This window comes from Ursus arctos, unplaced genomic scaffold (genome assembly GCF_023065955.2).
Source record: "Ursus arctos isolate Adak ecotype North America unplaced genomic scaffold, UrsArc2.0 scaffold_16, whole genome shotgun sequence".
NCBI lineage: Eukaryota > Metazoa > Chordata > Mammalia > Carnivora > Ursidae > Ursus > Ursus arctos.
The window spans coordinates 58672863-58690048 of NW_026622830.1; the positions used below are offsets into that span (position 1 = coordinate 58672863).

Genomic DNA, 17186 nt, shown 5'->3' on the forward strand with positions numbered 1-17186 from the left:
CCCTTGCGTGGCCCTATGCTGGGATGCTCCGTTTCTGCCTGGCTCCTTCCTTGGAGTGAGGTAAAATCCTCCTCCTCCTCTGGGCCTCACGTGTGCCCTTCGGCAGGTCCCTGGACAGCGGCTTCCTCCAGCAGGAGCGCCTTCCCCTGAGGGGGACTGAAGCTTGAGAGCCAATCAGGTGCTGGCTCCCCAAGTGACATCCCATTCTCTTCCCTCCCCAGGCCTGTCAAACCCTGAGGAACTACTCGTCCTTACATGCCATCCTCTCGGCTCTGCAGAGTGTCTCCATTCACCGCCTCGAGAACACGTGGGGGAAGGTTTCCAGGTGAGTAGGCCTCTCTCCATGGAGGGACCAGGATGGATGAGGGAGCTCCCAGAGGCTTGTCCTCTTCCCCCTCAGGCAGCTTGGACCTTCTGGGAGGCGGCAAACCCCGACCACAAGACCTGGGCTGGTGGGTGCGTCTCTCAGCCTTCCTGGTGAAGAGGCCACCATGCCTCCCGCTTTAGAAATCAGTTTTGCCAAATGTCCCACACGGGGCTGAGCTGCATTAAATCTCTTCACGTGTTTCCTTGACAGCCACTAAGCTCTCTGCCCATTTGAACCCCAAATTGACCCAAACAGTGTTTCTCAATGAATATGGGAAGGGAGGCCCAGGACGAGCCACATGAGAGCTCCCTCCCATGTCCTACAAAGACCTTAGTGCTCAGAGGATCCCAGAAGAAACCCTCAACCAGGCAGGTTGACACTTTGGGGTTCTCAAAGAAAAGGCACTCTCACTCAACCCTGCCACATTATTCGTCCATTGATCCTGCCTCCCTTGCCTCTGTTCAAGAAGCCATTGAGGATCTTTCAAAAGCTGTGCAGCAAGGACACCGCACAGGGCAGGAACCTGCTCATCAAGGTAGCCTGGAAGGTGGAGGTCTGGAAAGAGAGGAGGGGTGGGAGGGAACAGGGTCCTGCGAGGATGAAGTCGGGAATGGTCTGAAGCATTCCTTGGGGAGGGGAAGCCTTTGGCATGAATGTGGTGACAGCCTAGGTGAGGATGCTGTTGGCGGTGAGGGGGCAAGCAGGTGGTGTCCAAGCAGACTCCCTAGCCTTGACACCGTCTCTCTTAGTGTCGACAGCTGCTCCACATGGTCACCTGGGGTGGGCCAGGAGGCTGGAGCTTTTTCAGGGGAGGGTCCTTGTGGGCAACAGAGAACAGTGACTCATCCCACTCTCCCCCTTAGGACACAGGGTGTCGTGCCCTTCCTTGGCACTTTCCTCACCAAGTTGCTGATGTTGGATACCGCAGTGGAGGTCTATCTGGAGGTGGGTGAGCCTGAAGATTGTGGGGGATGGACCAGAATCTGGACCTTTGGGAATAGAGCACCCCTGTAATGAGCCCTGAGCTCTCAGGACTCGGCAAACCTACCCTGATGACAGCCTCAGAGCTGCGCCTGTGAGGCCGGGGTCTCTTGCCCATCTCAGCAATGAGTGAGGCGAGACTGCAGTAAGGACATGGCTCCCGGTGCCGAAGACTGCTGAAGCAGCAGAGCTTCCTGAAGGCAAAGCTGCATGAGGTCTGTCTGAGTGGACCTCAGCCTCCCCCGGTGAGTTTGCTCGTGGGGGGAGAATGAAGTCAGGACCCTCCACGTCAGCAAGCACCTCCGTAGCCGCAGCAGCCCCTTCCTGCCTGAGGCTTCGGCCTCCCCTACTGTCTTCTGAGAGGGTGGTGCTGCAGGGTCCCGACCTGTAGCCAGTCCATCTGCCCCATGTCCTCCTTTCTCTGGACCCCAGAGCCTGGCCTAGATCCCAGGCCCGCTATCTGTGTATGCACAGCCCCTCACGGGTCCTGGCCATGGTGCAGCATGAGAAGGGATGGGAATCAAGTGCTCCTAAGAACCAGGGGCCTCATTCTGATGGACTTTGTCTGCATTCCAGGGGAATGAGATCAACCACCACAAAAGAAATAAGGTGAGCATATGTGGCGCTTCCCGCAGGGAAGGGTAGGGAGTGGGCCTCAGAGATGTCCCTGGGAAGAACATTGCTTGGCTCCATCCCCTCCACCTCACATTTCCTGGGATCCCTTGAGAAGAAAGCAGTGCAAGTCCCATCCCGTTAGGAGATGGGGACAGAGCATGGCATCCAGGAGGACTTCCCGGAGGAGGGGCTACTGATACTCATCTCTGAGAACAGGTGGAGACCGGATGAATCTGCAGGGAGGAGGATGGCCATGTGTGCCAGGACGGGGGACGGGTCCCCGGTCCCGCTGCTCAACCCTCACCAGACCCTGCAGCTCCCTGGCCCCCCCAGGCTCCCTATACATCCTGTGCTTCTCTCTCTGCTCAGGAATATCAAGTCATGACGGACATCATGCTGCTCCAGGTGGCTGCCGAGAATTACACCCTAGAGCCCGAGGATCCTTTTTGGGCCTGGTTCCAGGCTATGGAGCCGCTCAGCGAGGCTGAGAGGTGAGGCCCATCAGGAGCTGGGTCGGTGAGGTTCGGGGTGGACTCTTTCTGCTGGCCACTCCTGGGATCCTCCTTCCCTGGGCAGCCTCAGGCCTTGTTGCCGGGGCGCCAGACTCCAGCTGTGGGCAAACACTGGCAGGGACTCTTGAATGGAAGCTCCTGGGCAACTCACAGGTGTCCCTCTGTCCTTAGCTACACCCTGTCCTGCCAGCTGGAGCCCCGGTCCTAGCTGGTCAGCAGCACTCAAGAAGGAGAAGAACTGGCCGCAGTCAACCTCAGGGCTGAGCAAGTGTCCAGTGGCCCTGCAGGGATTCCTCAGCAGCTGCATATGGACAGTCCTTGCGCCCTATTTACTCCACACCCCTTCCCCCCATCTATTTCCTTATGTAGGGGGCACCATTTAGTTGTTTTAAACAGTCCCGTGATAGATTTGCATGTTAGGAGAGTAAAGCCCTTGTTTTGTTTTAGAGCACAGGTGTGTGGTTTGGGTCTTTTACTTCCTGCAGTAATGGAAAACTTGCACAGACTCTCATATTCGTTCCTGACCTAGGAAATCTCCCAGAGTCATCAGCTACTGTATGTGGGAGGAAGGAGAAGTGCCAGCCTTTCTCCCTAGCCACTGGAGGGCACCCCCAAATCCCCCTTACTCAGAGCACGCGTCCATTTCAGTCAGTGAATTTGGGTAAACAGCAGAGACAGCTCCTCAGAACTCCTGAGATTTAGAGGTTGCAGGGACTTTCCCAGGAATAGCAACAACCACTGAAAGTGGGAGTCTTTAAGACTTGTACGCCCCAGAACTCCTTCCTGCCCCAGGACTGGGGTTGCCTTTCTCCGCTCTAAGGCCAGGAAGACTGTGTCCTGCTTCTTCCGTTGAGATGCTTTTTTGGTTTAGTGTTTGGTTTTGTATTGCCCCCGTATTTGGAACTTGTTGTATTGTAGTTCAATCTCTGGAACTGCATCAGCACCTAGTGGGGAAAAACACGGAAGGAGATCAAATCCTGCGTGTGAAGGGGACAAAGCCAGAGGAAGATAATTTGCAGATGGACTCAGGGCAGGCAGGGCTTTCCAGCCTCAGTCTCCCCGTTGGCCGTTTACCAAGTTGGAATCTTTCTGGGATTCTTGTCAGTGATCTCTGGATACCCTTTCCTGCTTGTTTTGTGTGTTGGGAAAAGATGGGAGGGGTACCTTAAAGGGCACACCTGAGCCTGGTTCCATGAACATCTATGCTGACCTAGGAGCCAGGATTTCCAGCCTTCGTGCATCTCCTTATGCGGTTCTTCTGAAGCAGCAGTTCCCTCCAGGCCCCAGGCTCTGGGTCAGATGCACAATAGCTACTGTTCCCTGGCTGGCATCTGATGGATCAGGGACGGGCTCTTTCTTGCCAGGATAAGGGGCCATATCCTTGACCAGAGAAACCCCACACTCTCCTTGCTGTCCGTCATGACTTTTAGGTCCATGTTTTCTGAAGTCCATCATCTCTATTTCTTTTATAATAATTTTTTTTTATTATGTTAGTCAGCATACAGTACTTCCCTAGTTTTTGATGTAAAGTTCCATGACTCATTACTTGCGTCTAACACCCAGTGCACCATGCAATAGGTGCCCTCCTTAATACCCAACACCAGCCTATCCCAATCCCCCACTCCCCTCCTCTCTGAAGCCCTCAGTTTGTTTCCCAGTGTCCATAGTCTCTTGTGGTTCATTCCCCCTTCTGTTTACCTCCCCCTTTCTTCTTCCCTTTCTTCTCCTACTGATCTTCCTACTTCGTATGTTCCATAAATGAGTGAAACCATATGATAATTTTCCTTCTCTGTTTGACTTGACTTAGCATTATCTCCTCCAGTCCCGTCTATGTTGCAGCAAATGTTGAGAAATCGTTCTTTTTGATGGCTGAGTAATATTCCATTGTCACTAATATTCAACAGTTTACACACTCAGTCTCAGTTTGCACACTTACACTGACTTGTCCGAAATTAGGTACTCAGCCTGAGCCCCCAGACCTACTGGGTCCCCTGCACATTGAAAGTGAGCAGATGAGAAGCATCTCGCATGCAACTGGTTGCCAAAACAAAGCAGGGGTACGAATACTTCTATCAGACAAAACAGAATATAAAAAATAAAAGAGTAGTGGGTCACAAAGAAGGACACTGTGTCCCAATCATGGAGACAATGCAACAAGAAGATAGAACAATTTTAAATTTTTAGACACCCAGCATAGGAGGACCCAAATACATAAAACAGTTAATAACAAAAAGCAGGCAACTAATTGACTGTAATACAATACAGTAGGGGATCTAACACCCCCCTTCTATTAATGGACACATGATCCAAACTGAAAATCAACAAGGAAACAGTGGCTTTGGGTGATGCACTGGTTTTAACAGACGCATGCAGAACATTCCATCCTCCAACAGCACATACTCATTCCTTTCGATTGCACATGGAACGTCCTCCAGAGCAGATCACATATTAGGCTACCGAACAAGTCTCTACTAATTCAAAAAGATGGAAGTCATGGCATACATCTTTTCTGACCACAATGGTATGGACTAGAAATCAACCACAAGAGAAAAACCTGGAAAGACCATGAACACAAGGAGGTGAAAGAACACGCTCCCGAGAAATGAGTGGGTCAACCAGGAATTCAAAATAGGAAAAAAAATTACATGGAATCCAAGAACAATGACAAGACAAGCGTCCCAAAACTTTGGGATACAACAAAAGTGAATCTTAGAGGACCAGTTACAGCAATACAGGCCAGCTCCAAAAGCAAGAACAATCTCCCATCCCATCACCTGACACAAAGGGATCTAGCATAAGAACAGCAGAGAGCTCTAGAGCAGGGGATCAGCCTTGGCGCGTTGGAGCTCTTGCTGTTGGGCCCATGCATAGCTTCCGTCCTTGCTCAATTTCCCAGCAGGTATGGTGTTCTTTCCTTTCCTGCACAACAACTCCCACCATGTCCACCGGGGAATCAACCCTTTATGGAATTCTAGAATGCTAGAAACTGCCAAAAAGGCCCAGGAAACAACCATGCCTTCCCCATTTGGTATATCAAGGTGCCGATTAGCTTTCTCTTTGGGGAACATTCAACAGTGGTTTTTTGAGACATCGTCTTAGGCCCGGATCCCCTGGGGATCTCGTGAAAATACAGATTCTGATTCAGTAACACTGGGAGCGACCTGAGACTCTGCATTTCCAACACGCCCTCTGCGGATGCTGAGGCCACTTGTCCACGGACCACCCTGACAAACAGCGCCAGCAGGCCATTTGACCAAAATTATCTGTTTCACCACTGAAAACAGAATTTTCAGCAACAGTTTGGCCGCAACGAGGAGGTCTTTTTATTGCCGGGAAGATAAACAGCCAGGGCAGGGCTTTGTCCACACCTGCAGGCCTCTCCTCTTCTCTTCCAGGGCATATGGAGGCAGGATGGAAGGAGGTCAATAGTTTAGGAGCTTCTTTAGGTCAGTGGGTTTTCTTTCCTGTGCCCTCCTGTATCTCTGTGATGTGTGCAGAGCACAAAGTCCTTCCAAGAGGGATGGCCGAGGCTGAAAGGGGGTAAGGTGGGAGCCTGAGCTCCTGAGTCAGCCCTGGCACGTGGGCAGAGGCAGGTGCTAGGGGCCACTCTGTGTGTGGTGCACGGGCTCCCTCGCAAGTCCCCATGAACGGGCCAGAGGAGCTTCAGAGAGGACGGGCAGAAGACCCAATATTGCTCCAGGCGACAGAGGAGGGAAAAGACTGAGGTTGGTTCATGGCTGAATGGGCTTGGATGTGGCTGCAGGATGGAAAGTGGCTGCAGATATACTACAGCCCCGTTCAGGGTAGTCTTGATAGAATGCAGCGATGGGAAATTCTTTCGAGCATTTCAAAATTCTTTCAATTTTTTCAGGTGGTATGGAAAGAAAAGCAGCCTGAGGAAAGAATATACATTGGCTCGTGGCAGTGGTAGATGATTTGGCTCGTTGGTCAGGGACTGGGAGGAAGAAGGTTTATGACAATTAGTCCTGGGGAACAGACATGTAGGTGGACCCATGGGAGTGGGCACCAGGTATGATGATCTTTGCATCACACATTGACATCCACCCAAGTGCATTCAACCTGGAAAAGGCACTAAGCAGCCGAGTACATCCTGGCCACTTGATATCCATTCTAGCCTCTCACATTGCCCATCCCAGTGCTAGCATAACGGGCTCAGGAATGGACATGGTGACATGGATGGAAGGCAGGGCCCCAAGACCTTCCCATTTCTTCTTTCAGCAACTATGCTCTGAGCACTCAGCCTGTGCCAGGTGAGTTGGTGGGCCCCAGTGCAGTCTGCAAATGGCCAAGTTGTTTCTGCTGTTCTGATGGAGAACACCTTGAAAGCAAGATGTGTGAAAGAACAGAGCAGATATTATACTCCAGTTACCAGCACAGTGTAGTAGGGAGGGCTAGGGAGTCACAGGAGAGGAGGGTCTGGAAGGCCTCCACATGGTGACATCTGCTGGTAGCAGATTGACAAGAGGGAGCAAGAGCTGCACACCTCTGGGAACAGTGTGTCAGGGAGAGGGCACCACTGGGGCCAAATCTCTCAGACAGAAACTAGTTTGACCAGAGAAGATTCGGAAAGTGGCCAGAGTGGCTGGTGGAGGCTGGGAGGTGAGAACAAGAGATGGCAGTGGATGGGAGGGCCAGGTTACCTGAGTTAGCTATCTGTTTGTCTCTGAGAACACTACTAGAAAGCTTAGCACTTCTGAAGCGTGATATTTCCTAGCTCCCAATTCGGGGGGGCCTGGAATCTCCACACAGTTGAGACTGGGTGTTTCTGCCCCCAGGTCTCTGTGTGATGCAGTCTGCGCCTCACCCGAGGCCCAACTGTGGTAAGATTTGCTCCCAAGTCACTGATGTGACTAATGTCAGGATTTAGCTCAGACTCAACAAAGTGGGTTTAAGCGAAATCCTGAATTTGAGTTCTTTTCTGCCTATTAGCCTGGGCACTCCCTAGGTTCCTTCCTCTGTGGGCCTCTATGTAGGGCAGTTCTAAACACCAGTGCTTGCTTCCCCAGTGCAGGGATACAGGAAAGAAAGGAAGGGAACAGAAGAGAGTAACAGGAAAGTGACAATGTTTTGTCATATTCTCTTGGTCAGAAACCTATTAGCAACCAGGCAGTGGATAGACAGGGAGGTATATAGCACGGGTGGGGATCCCTGGGAGCCACTGTGGAGTCAACGTGGTGGTATAGTCAGCACATTTCATCCAGACCATGAAATGGAGGTAAGCTTTAAAGTCGATGTGTGTTATGTTAACATGGGTTTGACTCCTGTGTGGCACTTAAGAGACAAAAAGAAAGAACAAAGAGAAAACAAACAAAAAACCAGTCTCAAATGTAGAGCACAGACTGGGGATGGCCAGGTGGGGGGATGGGTGAAATAGGTCATGGGGATTAAGAGTACACTTATGGTGCTGAGCACTGTGTAATGTACAGAACTATTGAGTCCCTGCTGTTCACCTGAAAGGAATATAACACTGTCTGTCAATTATAGTGTAGTTTCAAAACTTAAGAAAAATCGGTCCTATGAGATCTAAGCTTAGAATACGCAGAGTTTCCTCATGAGGTCTCATCGGGCTGAACGTCAATCCACACGAAAGGTAAATGAAAATGTCCAAAGACAAAAGTACAGTCTGTTTATATGGAAAGGCCAGGGCCCACCTCTGTGTTCACATAAAAGGTAACGTCCTATGCTACTGGCAGTTGGAGCAGAGTTTCACTCGAGTCCTATTGGAGCGATGCTCCTCTGGTGTTCTCATTCTACTTGGTTGTGTGTCTTTACGAAGTAATTGAAATAACGATTCCTAACCTTTGTCTCGTGGATGAAGCAATATTCGACTCTTGGTAGCCATCGAAAGTTTGGAGCGGGAACAACTTTCGGAAAATATTTAGCATTCGTATCTCTCATCGTGTTACAGATAAGGAAGCTGAAGCCCAACAAGGGCACCCGGGGAACAATAACACAGAGGAGGTTCTCCTGACACCTGGTTCAGGGTCCTAACTCATTGAGGAAGTGTGAAGAACGCCCAACCCTCCAGGGTCAATGGACATATCATTTGAACGTGTCATTTTTAAAGAAAAGTGAAATGCGGTCAAACATGGAAAGACAGAAAATAACATCCTTTTAAAGAAAATCCACTATGATCCTCTACACTGTTTCTTACGTTCCACATATGAGTGAAAACTGATGATAATCATAGGGGAAAGGAGGGAAAACTGACCGGGAAGCCATCAGAGACGGAGCAAAACCATGAGGGGCTCTTAAGCACAGAGAACAACTGAGGGTGGCTGGAGGGGAGTTGGGTGGGGGGATGGGGCAACTGGGTGAGGAGCATAAAGGAGGGCACGTGATGTGATGAGCACTGAGTGGTATATGCAACTGATGAGTTATTCAACACTACATCTGAAATAAGGATGGACTGTATGTCGGCTAATCGAATTTCAATAAAAAAATAACGGAAATCCAAGGTTCTGTGTTTTCTTGTTTTCAATACGAAAAATACCGGATGATTTCTTTTCTTCCCACAAGCAATGAAGGGAGCTAGCCTATTCAAGGTGAGGCAGTTTTCAGGGCATGCTGCCTTTTTCATTTCAGCCCTAAAGAGACTTTCAAACATGCTTTCAGTTCCAGGCCTCTTGCCCTTCGAGTCCATTCTGAGCACCCTTGACAGGGTGGCAAAAACTTTGTTTCTTCAAGGTGGGTCACCTCAAGCAGGTAACATCTGTACTTGCCACAGAGTTACTACAGGTGTGCACCCTCTATCACTTACAAGTGCCTCTCGACAAGATTTCCTCACAGGCGGCATGAATACTGCTGGCTGATGGTTTTCTCTTTGATGACATTGATCCCATTTTTTCACTTGCACGATGACTGGGAGTCGGCTCTCGGTCTCATTCCTGGTGGTGATACAGCTCTCCAGCTCCCCCTCAAACATGTCCATCTCCTCTCTCCCAGAGAGGAACATGCAGAACTTAGGGACCATGGGGCGCCTGGGTGGCGCAGTCGTTAAACGTCTGCCTTCAGCTCAGGGCGTGATCCCAGCGTTCTGGGATCGAGCCCCACATCAGGCTTCTCTGCTGGGAGCCTGCTTCTTCCTCTCCCACTCCCCCTGCTTGTGTTCCCTCTCTCACTGGCTGTCTCTGTCAAATAAATAAATAAATAAAAATCTTAAAAAAAAAAAAAAAACTTAGGGACCATGAACTGGGAACACAGAGCAAACATATAAAGGTCTTGCCTGACTTCAGCTCAGCATAGGAGGGACATACTGTTCCCCTTTGGTTTGACCCCAGTGTAATTTAGTACTCTAACCTTCTTTGCCATTGACTCCAGACAGTGGCTCACCAAGACGGGAGGGATACGGAGTTCCTTGCAGACACGCCCACACACCATGTTCATCACCGTCTAGCATGTAAGACTATGTCCCTCATCTGATTAAGAAACTCTTCAAACGTTAATGGATCAGAGTGCAATGAAAGTCTAACTTGGAAGAAGGGCTGAGCTCGGGGATCCGTCCAGTCATATGTCTCACTGCTCCCATCATCCACGTAGGTGCTGCACAAAATGGACAAGGTCCCATTTCCAGTACACAGCTCATGCTGGCCCATCATACATATTCCTATCCTCTTGCGATCACATAGCGTCATGACCCCATCATCATGCCCGTGCTTCTCCAGTTCATGCTGCTCTCTTACTCCACTAATGAACCTTTTTCATCTCGGAAGTGCAGCCCAATAATATTCATTTTCATAGCTTCACAAAATAGGATTTGGCCATGCTTTAATGGATATGACCTGCAAGGCACAGGATAGAAAAGAAAAATAAATTCACGTACAGGACATTCAGAATACTTACAATCTTTGTGACGTTAAAGACATTAGCAATGAAGTAAAAACACAATCCACAAGATGGGAGACCATATTTGCAAACTGTCTATCTGGCAGGGGCTCAATATCCAGAATGAATAGAGATCACATGAACTCAACAACAGACAACAAAATGAATGCAATGCGTGAATGTGCAAATTGGGAATAGGCATATCCTCAAAGATGTGCACGTGAAAAGAAATTTGAAAAGATACATCACTAATGTTAAGGGAAATGCAAATTATAAAAAGCAATGAGATACCATTTTACATCCTTTAAGATGACTCTTCCAAAAAAAAAAAAAAAAGCAATCAGAAGGGAAAAAAAGAGCAAGTGTTGGCCAAGATGTGGAGAAGATGGAAGCCTTATTCAATGTGTGTGGTAGGGATGTTTAACAGCATAGTTGTGAAATCAGTATGGTAGTTTCAAAAAAAATTAAAATTAGACTTACTATGTGTTCCAGTAACTCCACTTCTGGGGTGTATACCCAAATTAATTGACAGCATGGTCTTGAAGACATATCTGAACACACATTTTCATGGCATCATTATTCATAATAGCTTAACCATGAAAGCAATCCAAGTATCTGTCGAGGGAGGAACAGATGTTGTATGTACACATATTGGAATAGCATTGATTCTTCAAAGTGGAAGAAGACATTGACATATGCCACAACATGGGTGAACCTTGAGGATATTATGCTAAGTAGATGAGTATTCATGAAAATACACACTTTGACTTCACTCTTAGGACCTACCTAGAGTAAATTGCCAAAGACAGTAGAATGGTGTTGCCAAGGGCTGGAAGTAGGCGGTCATCGGAAGTTTCTGATTCATGGTATAGAGTTTGAGTTTTACAAGATACAATGAGATGTGAAGCTGGGTTACAGGGAGGTTGTTCAAACATATTAATGCATGGAATACCCTTAGAATGTACTCCATGAACTTAATGGACTTAACGACATGAAAATAAATGTAAACTGCAAATACGGAGAAACGAACTCAGGACAATTTCGTCTAGCCATTTATATCCTTTTGTTTAGGTCCTATCTCAGACATTTTGCTTCAGCCATTTTCCATGAGGCGACTTTGATCAAACAAAATGTTCTCATTCTGTGCCCACTTGGAAGCTTACAATCAGAATTTTCCAAAACATGAACAGTTTTTTCAAAAGTTACTATCTGACGTCACTTATTAAGACTTTCTATTCTTTGACAAATTGTTAAATGGAACAAAATTTTAAAATTCTATTTCATCTGCTTTAATTTTAATTCACTGATTTTTAATTTCAGAATCAACTTTCTATGCCAATGGCTTGAAGTTTTTAACCCCTAGGATAACCTACTGGCTTTCGGTTCTGCTGTTTTCAGTTTTGTTTACGTGACGTTCTTTTTACCATGTCCAATTTCCTGATGCTCTCTATGAATATTAAAATATTTTTTTGCTCCAGTTGTTTTGATACATTTGACATACAGAACTGTGTATGTTTAAGATACCTGGCGTAATGATGTTCCTTTCGTATACTGTGAAACGATCGCCAGAATAAATTTAGTCCGCCGCCATCATCATCTCTAGAGATACAAAAATGAAGTAAAAAGAAAAGAAAGAGAGGTTTTTCTTTGTGATGAGAACTCTCAGAACTTGCTCTTTTCACACCTCTCAAATACACCATAGAGCAGTAATGAACTGTAGTCCTGGGGTGTACTGTAAATCCCTATTCCTTATTGATCTGAAACTGGAATTTGTACCTTTTCACCATTCACTCAGTTCCCGCACCCCCTCCGCCCTCTGCTTCTGGTTACTTCTATCTGATTTCTTGTTCTGAGTTAGTCTTCCTCCTTTTCTCTTCTTTGTCTCAGATTCCACAGAGAAGGGAAAAATAGAGATCCTGCTCCTTTGCTCTGTGACTCTGCAAAGGCACTGCGTTGAGGACCCCCGAGAAAAGGCATGGCTTTTTTTGCTGGTGTGCCTGCGTGGAGCTGTGCCACCAGAGCTGGAGAACTGGGTGCAGGGCGCTTCCTTGTCCATGGTACCTGGTGAGTTCTGCTGGAGGAACTGGAGCAGGAAGAGTCAGGCAGAGGCCATTGTGGTTGTCGCCCCTGCCCAGAAACAGCTTGAAAGTTTTAGTAGCATTCTGCAGTCTAGGTGCTTAAGAGGGGAGGTGGGCTCCAAGATCTTCTCAATTATTCATTGAGTAACTACACACTGAGCACTGCCCTATGCCAGGTATCTTGCTGGGCCCGTGCGCGGAGCTGAAATTACCTAGGGCTCCTTTGCTTTAGGAGCTCCCAGTCTACACATGGACCAAAGCTCCAAAGTGAACGCACGTAAAAGAAAAGAGCAAGCGCTCTGTACTCGGAATGAAGTGTGCTACGGAGGAAGGCTGGGGAGTCACTGCATGGAAAGATATGAAAGGCCTCACTGAGGCTGAGGTTGCTGAGAACAGATTGACCAAAGGGAGCTAGGCCTGCACACGTCAGGGAGCAGCGTTTCAGGAAGAAGTGACTTGTGCTGCAGACACTCAATAACAGAAGCCAGTTTGGCCAGAGGAGTGAAAAAGGCAGCCAGGGTGGCTGCAGGGACACTAGGAGGAGAGCAGAGGGGAGGGAGGAAGGCAGGGACAGATGCTGAGGCCTGGGAGACTGTTACTTATCTAGAGTTGCCCCGGGACTGCATTGCCCTGATACCCTGCATGTGCAGGTGCATCGCTTTAATTTCTAACAGTATTTGTGGGTGAAGAATGCGGGCCCAAATTAGCATGGTTCCCCAGGCTCAAGGTGTGTCAGTGGCTGTGGCTGTGACCAGGGCCATACTGGAAGAGGATTTTGTCATAAGTTGGCTCACGTGACTCGGGATGCCATCTGGACTCAGAACCTGAGTTCCTGTGTGTCTTTTGGCCTTGGCACTGCCTCCGTTCTCTGTCCTGTGAGCCTCTGTAGATGGCAGCTCAAAACATCGGTGCTTGGTTCAGGTTCAGAGAGAGAGAAGAAGAAGGGAAAGGGAAGGAGTGAGTAGTGGAACATGATGGAAAGTAACTAGGGAGTGAGAAACTCTTTGCATGACATGTAGACAAGCTCTAGGCATGGTACTTCATCACGTTGAATATGTCCTGTGGGTCAAAAGCCAGTCACTGACCACTTAGCGGTTACAGTCTGATGCCTATACCACAGGTCAGGATCCCTAGGAGCCATGGTGAAAGCCGCTCCCCTCATAGACCCAAACGAGGTAACGGGGTCTCGTTCTTCATATAACGGGAAACAATTGCATGGTTTTACTACAGAGGATGACAATGCCTGCATCTTCTTGCTTTTCCAGACCATCATGGTGCCCACCTTAAAATGAGGCCAAGAGGGAAAGTGACAGTTGCAGTATTACAGGGCTGGAACCCAGGCCTCTTCTGAGCAGCACTCCATGCCAAGTCCCACCCCTTCTTGTAATTCTTCCATCTTGAAAATTGTGCCTCAGATACACAGGGGACCACCCCACACATGTAATAAATACTCTTATCCACAGACACCAGAGGATGTGCCAAGGAAGTAGATTCTAGCCTGATCCCCACACTGCAGGCTGGGAAAGTGGGGACTACGTGAGAGACACAATGACATAGGACATACAAGTGCGCAAAGAAACACAGAACGTAAGGTCTGAATTCAGCTCTGCCTCCTGAAGCTTCAGACCCTAGTTCCATTTCCAGAGAGTGGTGGCTATGGCCTTTTTGGCTCATTGTGTCCAGTTAAGGAGATGACATGGGGGAGAAAGCTAAGGAGTCAACTGCCAAGAAGGGGCTCTGGATAGGTCTGACTGAACACATGGTCCCAGGGATTAGAATCTTGAAAGAGTGACCTCACTTCCTCTGTGATAGGCCCCAACTGAACTTAGAACTCTGGTAACCGGGCACCCAGATTCAAAAGACAACCTGCTCTCCAGCTCACTTTGGTGGAGACGTTCGAGAGAACAGGATGTTCTCTTGCTGCCTTCCTCCCTTCAGGGTCTCTGGGCCCAGGCAAGCCCAGAGAGAGAGACTTGCAAATAATTGTAGACGTCGGCTCAGCCCGCTTTTCCGAGCCCTCTGGACATGTGGCAGGAGACACCAACAGGTAACACGAGGCAGCTCAGGGCAGCCCACTGGAGAGCAGGCAACAACTGTGATGCCACCTCAGCAGGCCCACACCTCTTGCCCCTCATTATGTGTGTCCCTGTGTGTGTGTTGGGGTGGGGGGCTGGTTGTCTATGTGTAGAGAAGGGGACAGAGGATGTGGGACACACCCTTCCTGGGCAGAAGGAAGCAGCCAGGTGTTGGAAGCCTGGCCCATCTTTCATGTTCACACCCCAGGTCATAGCAGGCAGGATGAGAAGCTGAGCACTGGGGACCAAGCTCAACTACCTCGATGTTAATCATGAGCTCTAGAGTTTCATCCGGCTACCTCCTTGCTCGATGTCTTTTCAGCTGCCCCTCTTTGCCTCAACTAGAGAACAGGATTTCTAATGCGGGTGGCCCCTTGTGGCAATGTCCTGGGAGGACACTAATGTCTCTTGACCCCATGTCTATGGGGCACTGCATTTTCAGAGCTGCACCCAGGAGGTCATCGAAGAGCTGGTCTGGGACTTCAACTACAACGCCCTAGACAAGTGGCAGGTGCACCAGGCCACCCAGGATCAGTGCCGCTCTGAGGTGAGAATGGGAAGAGGGTTCCACACACCCAGGGCCCCCACACAAATATGGGGACAAACCTGGGGCCCTCCCATGGTGTTTCCACATGAGTGCCCCACAGGCCCAACCACAAAGTCATCCCAGTATCCACACCTCCACCACCAGCTGTGGGAGAAAGTAGGAAGACACTCTTCCCATAGGTGGGAATGGTAGAGAATAGTGTTCGTGTTTTTTGCAGTTTGGGGCGTGGGTTATTCTGTTTCATTCTGTTTTGTGTGACTTTTCCCGCAGCCATGAGTGTCTTTGCATTTTGCTACTGTTTTGAGTATTTTCTTGACTCACCCCAGCCATCCTGTGTAGAACCCAGCTCCACTGTCCTTGGAGAACGTGTCCAAGGCCTTATGAATCCTCACCCCACACAGGGTGATTGAACATAAAAGGAACGGTGGGAAGAAGCCATTCTATATGTTCCTCTGTAACGTATCACCTCTCAGAGCACATCGACTCATTGTATGTCCCCCGGGTCACAAGCTGTGTCCTCATATGTCTTTTTGGACCTCCATATGGGAGGTTGTCTGCCACCGTGAATCAGCCTTTCAAGCACGGATTGGGTGCAAGGCCTCTGATGCCTCCTGGCCCAGGTAGTGGACTCTGTCTTTTCAGAGTTCAATCCAGGCCATCTTTGAGGAGCTGCTTGCTCCAAAGGCTCAGCTACTCCATCTCCCTTGACAAGCAGCAGGTGCCTCAGCCCACAACAACATCCAATGCTGGTCTGGGGTGAGAACAGGTCCAGATTGATGTCCAATCTCAGGACCCACAGATGATCACGGCAAGGCCAGAACCCACACTAGAAACAACCAGCTCCCCTGGGGCCTGCCGAGGAAGGTGGATTTCCCCTGAACCTTTCTCCCCACCTTAGGAACAGACCAGGCCGCAGCAGCATAGGGAAATGCCATGCATTCCATGCTCTGGACAGTTCTCAGGCCCAACGTCTATGATCTTGAGCAGCGTTGGAGATGCTAAGCCTCTGCTTTCTCCTGTCTGCAGTAGGGATGTTGACTGATGACTCAAAGGCATACAGTTCTTAATAAAGCCTATTCAGAGAGAGAAAGGCTGTGGTGGCTCAGCTAACAAGATGTGTTGAAGTGACCAATGCTTTCTCATTTCACCCCTAAAGGCAATTGTACTTTCAAGCCTAGAGCCTTTTCTAGGTGGGCCCTCAAGTCCCTTTTCTTGCACAAGTTCCCGAAGGGATGGGACTCTCTGGTCTGAGCCCCAGACCCTGATCATCCTGGTGGTTCGTGGTGTTGAAGCTGACTCCATTGCCCCCCACACCCCCCTTCTCTACCTGGTGGGAAAAGGAATCATCCCTGTCCCTGGATGAGGCCCAGACGATGCTGAGGCTCCAAGAAGGCACAATGGAGCGTTTCGTACAGTCCCTGGTGCCGTCCTTCCCAGATGGGAGCATCTCAACCACCTCAACGATCTTCTGCATGTACGAGATGTTCACTTCAGCCACACAGGTCCTGGGCCAGCAGTTCAATAGGTGAGTGCCCACCCCATGCACAGCACAGGGTGAGCCTCCCATCTACTGGGTGTACATCTCGGGAATGGCACTACCCCTCTCTGACCTTCCCTTTCCTCTTCTGAAAAGTGGGGTGGTTAAGAGGATGAACCTCATACAGTTACTGTAGGAAATCATGGGAGGAAACATGGCACGGGCTACTCTGGTGCTTGGCTCTGTAGAAAGGGCTCCTGGACGTGCTGGGCATCTTCTTGCTTAATAGTTCTCTCTCTCCGGTCAAGAAGCTCTCAAGTGCAACCCTCACAGGCCGGTGGCCCTTCTGGGTTGACGAAAGGAAATGCAAAGCAGGCAGTTTCTCTATGTGCAAAGGACTTCTGAGATTCCATCTAGATGGTTCTGGTAGTTGTCCTTTGTGTGAGCAGCTCAGGGGCACACTGGGAGCAGGCAGACCAGCCCACGGGCCACTCAGGATTTGGAAAGTGCGGGCTGGGAAGTAGTCGTTCAAGAATGTATATTAAGCACCTAGGAATGTGAATGGAGAGAGGAGATACAGTGTCTGGGTCTCAGTTCTAGTCAGAGGGTCAGATAGGCACTCTGCACACCCTAAGCACGCATCTCCAATGGTTGTTAGATGTGACATCTTCGTAGCCTCCTCTAGCTTT

General features: G+C 49.2%; 1 long non-coding RNA gene across 1 annotated transcript; it reads left to right on the forward strand.

The window, feature by feature from the left end:
- The first annotated feature begins 221 nt into the window (after positions 1-221).
- Positions 222-16617, forward strand: LOC130543889 (uncharacterized). Its single transcript, XR_008959640.1, has 6 exons — positions 222-325; positions 834-1593; positions 1925-1957; positions 2333-2454; positions 14916-15020; positions 16361-16617. It is a non-coding gene; the product is annotated as an uncharacterized LOC130543889 (long non-coding RNA).
- Positions 16618-17186: the final 569 nt, after the last annotated feature.